This window comes from Ursus americanus, chromosome X, assembly GCF_024610735.1.
Source record: "Ursus americanus isolate L20-20 chromosome X, mUrsAme1.1.p, whole genome shotgun sequence".
NCBI classification, from domain to species: Eukaryota; Metazoa; Chordata; class Mammalia; order Carnivora; family Ursidae; genus Ursus; species Ursus americanus.
In genome coordinates this window covers 117,788,244-117,798,294 of record NC_142164.1, presented here as the reverse complement: position 1 = coordinate 117,798,294, position 10,051 = coordinate 117,788,244, and the positions used below count along the sequence as shown (strand labels likewise).

Here is a 10,051-nt window from a genome sequence, read left to right as displayed (position 1 = left end):
AGAGAGAGAGACAGCCAGCGAGAGAGGGAACACAAGCAGGGGCAGTGGGAGAGGAAGAAGCAGGCTCATAGCGGAGGAGCCTGATGTGGGGCTCGATCCCACAACGCCGGGATCACGCCCTGAGCCGAAGGCAGACGCTTAACCGCTGTGCCACCCAGGCACCCCCAGATTGTTTTCTATTACTGCCAAAGATATGCATACATTGTCCTATGTCAATGTAATAGTTTTTTTTGCATAATCTTTAAAAATTTTGTGCCTTCTAAATTTTGGTGCCATCCAGCAACGCTGTGTCTCTTTATTCTAGCCAAAGCCCTCCTTTGAGGACCAAAGCCTGTCCAAATCTGGCCGTAATCTTTCTCACCTTCCATCTGTTCCATCCCATCCCACTGTCTCCACCTTGGCCCTGCGGAAGCTGTCCCCAAGCTTTTTCACATTCTGTGCCATCTAACACTAACTTCCTTTCCTCACCCCGAGGGAATGAAAAACATAGAATACGTTTTTTTAAGTTTTTAATTCTTCAAGACTTATAGAAAGCAACATTCCATTCACACAAGTCTGGTCTATCTGTTGTCCCTCCTCTGCCCACAGTGCTCCGTTTCCGTTCTCTGTCCCAGGCCCTCAGGAACTCCTGTTCATCCACATACATGTGTTCCTTCCTGAGCTGAGATCCCCCAAGGTACGAAATGTATCTTAATCATTTGATTATATCATGAATAAGTCGATGGACAAATGACTAGCCTCCTTGTATTATAAGGGGAGAGGGTTCATCCTTGCTCTACGACATGCAAACTCTGTCTGCACAAAATATAAAACCACAAACCTACAATGACACAAACCGTTGTTCACAGACTGCTTTTATGAACACAGAAATGAAATAGTTCCTTTTTCAATTCTCAAAACAGCCCATTTTATACAAAACTATAATGCCATTTTAATAAGATGCTTGTCAGAGTGGAAGTGATCGTGTCTATCAGCAGAATACAATTGCTTTCATAATGGAAACCAAACCAAATACCACAAGATGTGCATGTGTTCACTCAGACTGAACTTCCCGAAATAACTTGTCTTGAGATATCGTTGATGGGTTACTATTTATCTGTCTTTGCCGTATAATTACACGTTATGCAGATGACGTATCAGTGATAGAAATCGTTTCTGAATGTTACAGAGAAATTATGTGCAAGTTCTTTGAGTTGATCATGAGCTACTGTTAATCTTCTGGTCTTTAATGTGCAGAAGGGAATGCTGAGCCTTTAGTGTTTGCTGCACAATGTCTACGTGTTGACATGGAGTTGTGTGTGTGTCCCCAGCTTAGCAGTTGAAACGAAATTGTTACCTTCTGCCTGTCCTTTGTTCCTTCACATTCATGCGCACGGATGCCTCACTGACCAGACGCACTGGGTTTCCACTTAGTTTTATATCCTCTGCATCCCATACGCGGCTTGTCTATGTGTAATCATTTTCTCTTACTGAATCAGTGTAGGGAAGAGAAATGCTGTCTCTACAGATGAAGAGGACAGAGATAGGCCAGCACGTCGCCATGACACATCAGGGGTAGGAAAAACACAAAATGATTTCTTTGTCTTCTTTCTACACTTTTATATGTTTCAATATTTCTAAAGGCCAGACAAAGTCTTCTAAGGACTGTCTATTCAGCTCGTGGCCCACAGCCTGCTGCACTCTGGCCAACACCTGGGAGCCTCTACGAAAGGCACATCCTTGGTCCTCCCTGCAGAGCTTCTGAATCTGAATTTGCATTTTGACACGATTCCCCGGTGTTTCATATGCACATTAATGTTTGGAAGGCACTGTTCTAAAAGATTTACCTCGGTATCTGGCAAGATGTTTGTCTCCCCCTCCCGCCCCCGTTTTCTGTTTTTGTTTTTTTTAAGTCGGCTCCATGCCCTGCCTGGAGCCCAGTGTGGGGCTTGAACTCATGACAAGACCTAAGCAGAAATCAAGAGTCGGACGCTTAACCAACTCAGTCCCTCAGGCGCCTCTCTCCCCATTTTTATAATGTACCTGATATTGCCAATAATGCTTTTTGTTTTCTTGATATAAATTTAAAATATTGAGAAATAGTGGGGCCCCTGGGTGGTGCAGTCGGTTAAGCAACTGACTCTTGATTTCAGCTCAGGTCATGATCTCAGGGCCATGGAATTGAGCTTCCCATAGGAGTTTGCACTCAGCAGACTGTCTGCTTAAGACTCTTTCTTGGGGCGCCTGGGTGGCGCAGTCGTTGGGTGTCTGCCTTCGGCTCAGGGCGTGATCCCAGCGTTCTGGAATCGAGCCCCACATCGGGCTCCTCCGCTGGGAGCCTGCCTCTTCCTCTCCCACTCCCCCTGCTTGTGTTCCCTCTCTCGCTGGCTGTTTCTCTCTGTCAAATTAGTAAATAAAATCTTAAAAAAAAAAAAAAAAGACTCTTTCTTGCTTTTGATCCTCCCAACTGTGCACACTCTCTCTCTAAAATAAATAAATCTTTAAAATATATTGAGAGATACTTGGTGAAAAATATGACTGCCTTCTTCATTTGGTGCTGGAGAAGGTCCTCTCTCAGACACCTGGGAGGTCATGAGGACGGAAGCCATGCGGCTATCTGAGGAAGAACCCTGTGAGGATATTGCCCAGCCCTTAGAAGGGTATTTGGGCAGGTTATGGGCAGAGAGGAGAACTTGCACGGCATCCTGCTCCATGAGATCTTGGTGGGAGCTCATGTCAACAAGCAAGTAGAAATAGCTGAAGACCAGTATGGTTGTGTACCCAAAGGAAACAGACAATGGAGCTTGGAAACAAACAGGTATGCAGGGACAGAACAGGAAAGCAAGGTGCCCACACGAGGAAAGGTTTCCAAGGTGGAGTCCGTAAGGATTGTGTCAAATTTGACGGGTGATGGATGGAAGTGTTGCATCACTCTGTTGTGCACCTGACACTAATATAACATTGTATCCTAACGAGCTGGAATTAATATTTTTTAAATGATGTAGTGAGTCCAGGCGGCTGAGGACTGGGTTTGGCATTGCGTGCTGCAGCTTGGAGGTCACTGCTGACCTCGAAAATCGTAAGATGGACATCCGAAGATGTCACAATCAACCAAATGTTCTCCAAGGAGTTTTACCATCAGGAGAGAAAAACTGGGCAGTTCCTGTAAAAGGAAATGGGGGTAAGAAGATTATTTTTTCTGTTCCATTTGGTAGGGGTGAGGTTTGATAGCAGAGTCATCACCATCTGCTGATTTGATGGGTACAGTTCAGTGTGACCACCTCATAATGACAGAGAAGGGAGGGAGGACTGCGGCAGTCTCGGAGAAGTGCACACCAACATACAGATTTCTTTCTTTCTCTCTTTCTTTCTCTCTCTCTTTCTTTCTTCCTTTCTTTAAGATTTAATTTATTTATTTGAGAGATAGAAAGAGGGGAGGGGCAGAGAGAGAGAATCCCAAGCAGGATCCATGCCCAGCACAGAGCCCAACGTGGGGCTCAGTCTCATGACCCTGAGATCATGGCCTCAGCCAAAGTCAAGAATCAGATTTTTTTTATTTTAAGGATTTTATTTATTCATTTGACAGAGATAGAGACAGCCAGCGAGAGAGGGAACACAAGCAGGGGGAGTGGGAGAGGAAGAAGCAGGCTCCTAGCGGAGGAGCCTGATGTGGGGTTCGATCCCATAACGCCGGGACCATGCCCTGAGCCAAAGGCAGACGCTTAACCGCTGTGCCACCCAGGCGCCCCAAGAATCAGATTTTTAAACAACTAAGCCACCCAGGCGCCCTGATCTCTTGGTGATTTTTAAGCCACTTGTTTTCATATTTGCACACTGGGTCCAACCGGGAAGATTTTAAAAGTCTGCAAGCCCAGGCCACGCACAAGGCCAGTTCCATCAGAATATTTGGGGATGAGGTCCAAACGTCAACATTCTTTGAAACCACCCGGATGGTTCTAGCAGGAAGCCGACTTTGATGAGAGTGTTCTGGGTATGTGGGTACGTGGATGAATCAGGAAAGCCCTCTAGAGGTTCTTGATCCTGTGTTTAAAGACCCCATTGTGCTAGGGGCGCCTGGGTGGCACAGCGGCTAAGCGTCTGCCTTCGGCTCAGGGCGTGATCCCGGCGTTATGGGATCGAGCCCTACGTCAGGCTCCTCCGCTATGAGCCTGCTTCTTCCTCTCCCACTCCCCCTGCTTGTGTTCCCTCTCTCGCTGGCTGTCTCTCTCTCTGTCAAATAAATAAATAAAATCTTTAAAAAAAAAAAAAAAAGACCCCATTGTGCTAGGTTGCACATTTCTCTCCAGCTCTGTTTACCGGCACAAGTGCAGGTGGAGATGCACAATGCGGTCCATTCAACAAGGACCGGGGTTTTGCCAAGAGAACGGGAGCTGAGGTCCGCGGACTACCCTGCCTTCTCTCCCCTGCTCTTCTCTCCCTCTCGCTAACCTGAGGGGCTCCCGTGTAGCTCTTGGACATTTTAGCTTTCTGCAGAAAATTTAAAAGGACGTTTCTGAGAGCTGAGTGTACTGATGTGTACTGTACTTCCCCTGCCCCATATCCCTCACATATTCCCTTCAGAATCATGCAAGCATGTGATAATACAATGGATTCCCACCCCGTGTGTGTGAGGGAATGATATTATTTTGTTGTTTAACCTTGAAATAACTTTATCGGTAAATCTGTGTGACCCCAGGATCTTGAGTATCATTTCCTGAGTTTTGTTTTTCCTTTTTGCTTTCTTTTCCTCTCTTCTTTTATTGATTTGCAGAGATTTCCAAATTCCTCTAGAATGTTTGATTTAATTTTGGTAATTTATATTTTCCAAGGATTATTCCCAACTTGTCTGAAATTTTCTAATGTATCTGCACAGATTTGTACACGACATTGCCTAATAAATCATTAATTTCTTTTCTGGGCATCCTCAATATTCCGTTTCTCATGTCTAATGTTGTTGATTTCCTTCTTCTGTCGTTTTTTCCCCTGCCTCCTGCCTCTTCATCATCTTTTACAGAGTTTTGTCTCTTTTACTAATTAAATCAAAGACTTATTTTCTGGGGCTAATTGGTCATCATTGTTTTCTTTTTATGAAAAGAAATATATAAACGAATATGTGTATAGTAGAAAAGGGAGGGAGAAGCAGTCCTCAGACAGAAAGCCCCTGGGGGGGCGCCTGGGTGGCACAGTGGTTGAGCGTCTGCCTTCGGCTCAGGGCGTGATCCCGGCGTTATGGGATCGAGCCCCACATCAGGCTCCTCCGCTGGGAGCCTGCTTCTTCCTCTCCCACTTCCCCTGCTTGTGTGCCCTCTCTCGCTGGCTGTCTCTCTCTCTGTCAAATAAATAAAATCTTTAAAAAAAAGAAAAAAGAAAAAAAAAAAGAAAGCCCCTGGGACCTCTGATAGCTCTGTGCAAATCTGTTTCCTATGCTTTTGTGGGCAGAGGCTGGCTGCCTGCATATATTTCAGTTGGCCTCATATATCGTCTTAATCTTGTGCTCTGCTTGCTTCTTCTCAGTTTGATAGTAGAGAGAGTGATTAAAGTCGGAGATGCGGTTACGGAGCCGGGAATTCAAGCTCTCAGCTTCTCACTTTGTAACAACAAGCACTTTCTTATCCCCTGTGAAAGGCTTCCTCTTCCCGAACCTTCTGTAGGAAGCAAAGATAGTCACACCTGCCCCCCAGGGATGATGACGCGATTGTGAAGGTGAGTGGTTTCCGTCTTATTAAGTATGCATCATGTCAATAGCTGTCTTATAAGCATCTCTTGTTATATGTTAGCTGGTTTCAAGGGTTTTTTTATGATTATAATCAGATTATTTCTAAATTTCTCAATATGCATCTTGTATATTCATCTGACAATGTTTACATTCCCTCGAAGTGGAATTGTTAGATAAATGTACTGGAAAGGTTTTAAACAAATAACTCTCCTGAAAATGCAACAGTTGACAGTGATGAACAATGCTTGGCCATGTTATAACACTGCATTTTCAGAGATGAGAACATTCTGTTGCTTTACTGTGACTTCATTTGAATACAGTGGGGTTAAACGGTAATACGCACGAAAAGTGAGTCCATACAGCCCTTCTCAACCCAGAGTCTTTGAGAGAATTAGGCCCTAAGGGTAATGACTTTTTTTTTTTTTTTTTTTTTAAGATTTTATGTTTAAATAATCTCTACACCCAACGTGGGGCTCAAACCTACAACCCTGAAGTCAAGAATCATACACGCCATGGACTGAGCCAGCCAGGGATCCGGTAATGACTTTTCTTCTGTGCGTCTATTTCCGTACTAGATTTAAGAAAATCATGGTTAAAATCCCAGTTTATATTCTGTGGTTCAGATAAACAGCCCTCACTGAGAAGGAATTAATGGGAAAAATTAATTCAAATTAATTAATTCAAATTTATTTACTGTATTTAAGATGAATTTTCCTTAACACTGCTTTTGGGAAATTTGATACATTGAGTATGTTCAAAAGTAATCAATTGCTTTAGAAAAATTGGCTTTTAATAAGGTGGTATGAGGTGAATTAAATTGCGAAAAATCGGCTGTTCAATAAACTGACCTGGGTCCACACTGTTTGACATGTAGCAGTTAATTCAATCTTATATAATTATGCATTTTCCTTATTTATTTTTGCCTTTTAATCTGTCAAGGGCAGAAAAAATAGGTTATATCTTCAACTGTCCTCTTTCTGTTTGCCCATTATTTTTTTTTCTTTTGTAGATTCACATTTTTCCTAACTCATTAGTTGCCATTTTAGTCTATATTTAGTTAGCTGTGCTGTTTCAGGGTTGTTCACTTTTCTTTCCCTTCCCTAACTAATTAAGTTGAATGACTCGTGAATGTATTGTTGGTTTTACTTGTTACCTCACTGCGGGAAACTTTTATGAGTATGAACTTGCCTCTAAGTACACCTTTGACCAAAGCCCATGTGCTTCAGTATTCAGCTATTTCTGGTCACCAGCTGCATCAATGGCCACTGTCCCGCCTCGCCGTCTTGTCCCAGTTACATTATGCTTCTAAATGAGATGAATGGATGAATGTAGTTGACATTTTCTTTTCCTCTTTAACCCAGCTTATCCAATGTATGTATTTGAAAACATTTATTTATTGATGCGTTGTTGAATAAGACAGTGAAGGTTGAGGGAAGAGCCAATATATAAGTAAGCAAGCACGTGAATAAAAAGATAGTTCATCATCAAGACGGTGTGGCATTAGCCAAGGAATAGACAAACGGACAAATGGAACGGATCAGGCAGCTGAGAAAGAGACCCACACACACATAGTCAGCTGATCTTTGACAAAGGAACAGAGGAAATACAATGGAGAGGAGATCATCTTTTCAAAACAAATGGCGCTGGCACAATTGGACCTCCACATGCAAAAAAATTAAATCCGGGGATGTTCGGCTGGCTCTGTGAAAGAGCTTGAGGCTCTTGATGTCAGGGTTGTGAGTTTGAGCCCCATGTTGGGTGTAGAGATTACTTAAAAATAAAATTCATAAAGGGGTGCCTGGGTGGCTCAGTCCGACTCTTGGTTTCAGCTCAGGTCATGATCTCATGGGTCATGATATTGAGCCCCAAGTTGGGTTCTGTGCTCAGCTGCACGTTTGCTTGAGATTCTCCATCTCCTTCTGCCCCTACCTGCAGTCCCTCTTGCTCTACAATAAATAAGTACATCTTTAAAAAAAAGTGTTTAAGAAATTAAATCTAGATCATAGACCTTATACCCTTTAATTTTTATGTTTTTTAAGATTTTATTTTGAAGTCATTTCCACACCCAACGTGGGGCTCAAACTCACAACCCCAAGATCAAGGGTCGCATTCTCTACCAACTGAGCCAGCTGGGCATCACAAACCTTATACGCTTTAAAAAAATTAACTCAAGTGCATCATAGATGTAAATGTAAGATGTGAAACCATAAACATTTAGATAATAACGCAGGAGAAAATCTAGGTGACCTGGGGTTTGGCAATGACATTTTAGATATAGCACCAATCCATGAAAGAAATAACGGATAGCCACAGTGCATTAAAATTTAAAAGGTCTGCTCTATGAAAGATACTGTCCCACCGATGGCAGGACAAGCCACAGGCTAGAAGAAATTTTTGCAGAAGACACATCTGATGAAGGACTGTTGTTATCCAAAAATACAAAGAAGTCTTAACTCTCAACAGTAAGAAAATAAACAACTCAATTTAAAAATAGGCGAAAAATGTGAACAGACACCTCAGCATAAACATATACATATGGCAAACTCTTGGAAAAAGAGAGCTCCGCGTCCTATGTTATTAGGGAATTGCAAATTTGAATAACCATGAAGTACAGAGATGTCGGAATGGTGAAAATGCAAAATGCTTACACTAATTTCTGGTGAGGGTGTGGAAAAGAAGGACTTCTCATACACTGCTTATGGGAACACAAAATGATAAAGTCACTTTGCGACAGTTTGGCAGTTTCTTACAACACTAAAGTGACTTTTACCATCATCCAGCGGTGGTGCTCTTTGGTTGGTATTTACCCAAAGGAGTTGAACTGTTATGTCCACAGAAAACCTGTGGCTGGATGTTTATAACATCATTGCCAAAACTTGGAAGCCACCAAGGTGCTCTTCAGTGGGGGAATGGATACGTAAACTGTTGTACGTCCAGATAAGAACATCTTCAGTGCTAGAAAGAAATGAGCTGTCAGGCCACGGAAAGCCATGGAGGGAGCTTGTAGAACGTATCACTGAGGGAAAGAAACCCGTCTGAAAAGGTACATACTGTGTGAGTCCAACTCTGACGTTCTGGAAAAGGCAAAGCTGCGGAGACAGTAAAAAGATCAGTGGTTGCCAGGGGATGGCGGAGGGGGGATGAGTAAGCAGAGTACAGAGGGCTTTTAGCAGAGTGACTATTGTGTATGCTGTCACGGTGGAACACGTCATTTAACATCCTGTCCAAACCCACAGGATGCAAACACTGAGAATGAACCCTGACGTCAGGCATGGACTCTGGGTACTAATGATGTGTTGATGTTCGTTTGTCGATTTAAACATCTTGTGTGAGATGTTGAGAGTGGGGAAGGCCGTGCACGAGTGGGGCTAGGAGGTGTGTGGGCAGTCTTTGATTCCTGCTCAGCTTTACTGTGAACCTAGAATTCTTCGAAATAATAGAAGCTATTTTTTTTAAGATTTTATTTATTTGAGAGAGATCGTGAGCATGAGCAGGGGGGAGGGGAGGGGCAGAGGAAGAAGCAGGCTCCCTACTGAGCAAGGAGCCAAATGTGGGGCTCAGTCCCAGGACCCGGGGATCATGACCTGAGCCGAAGACAGACACTTCACCGACTGAGCCAACCAGGATCCCTGAAGCTATTTTTTAAAAAAGATATGTCATATAAGTGTTTTGAAGAAAATACCTGAAGTTACTATGATACGGAGCATGTGGAGGGGGCAAATATTGATGAGTTGTGGGTGTTCTCTCTGAGAGGGTTTCAGTTCTTTTTTTGGGTGAAGGAGTCTGTCTAATCCCAGGGTTTGCTGTTGCTGTTGAGATGACAAGAGTACTGTTATTACCATATTGTTAGCAAATTGTGTGCGTGTGTGTGTGTGTTCCAATCAAACAATATTTTCAGAATTGTTTATTTCAAGTTAATATAATTCTCTTTATTACCTAACATATGATCCTTTCGGTGTATCAACGTGCGTACCTCTTACCAAAACAGAAAGAACATTCTCTGGTTCTAGGATTCAGAGTTTAATTTAGATCTATTAACCAACATTATTGATCACATTGTACGTATTCTCCACATTTTCATTGATTTATTTCTTTTGACTTCTTCTGTCAAAGCCTGGGAAAGTGTGTCAGCGTTTCCCCAAACAAAACCTTTGCATTTTATTATTATTATTATTTTTTAAAGATTTTATTTATTTATTTGACAGAGAGAGACAGCCAGCGAGAGAGGGAACACAAGCATGGGGAGTGGGAGAGGAAGAAGCAGGCTCCCAGCGGAGGAGCCCGATGTGGGACTCGATCCTGGAACGCCGGGATCACGCCCTGAGCCGAAGGCAGATGCGTAACGACTGTGCTACC

The 10,051-nt window shown here is 43.1% G+C and overlaps 1 long non-coding RNA gene across 1 annotated transcript; it reads left to right on the top strand.

The window, feature by feature from the left end:
- The first annotated feature begins 2,988 nt into the window (after positions 1–2,988).
- LOC123802772 (uncharacterized) lies at positions 2,989–9,972 on the top strand. The gene is made up of 4 exons (XR_006782643.2): positions 2,989–3,160; positions 5,494–5,682; positions 6,132–6,232; positions 9,901–9,972. It is a non-coding gene; the product is annotated as an uncharacterized LOC123802772 (long non-coding RNA).
- Positions 9,973–10,051: the final 79 nt, after the last annotated feature.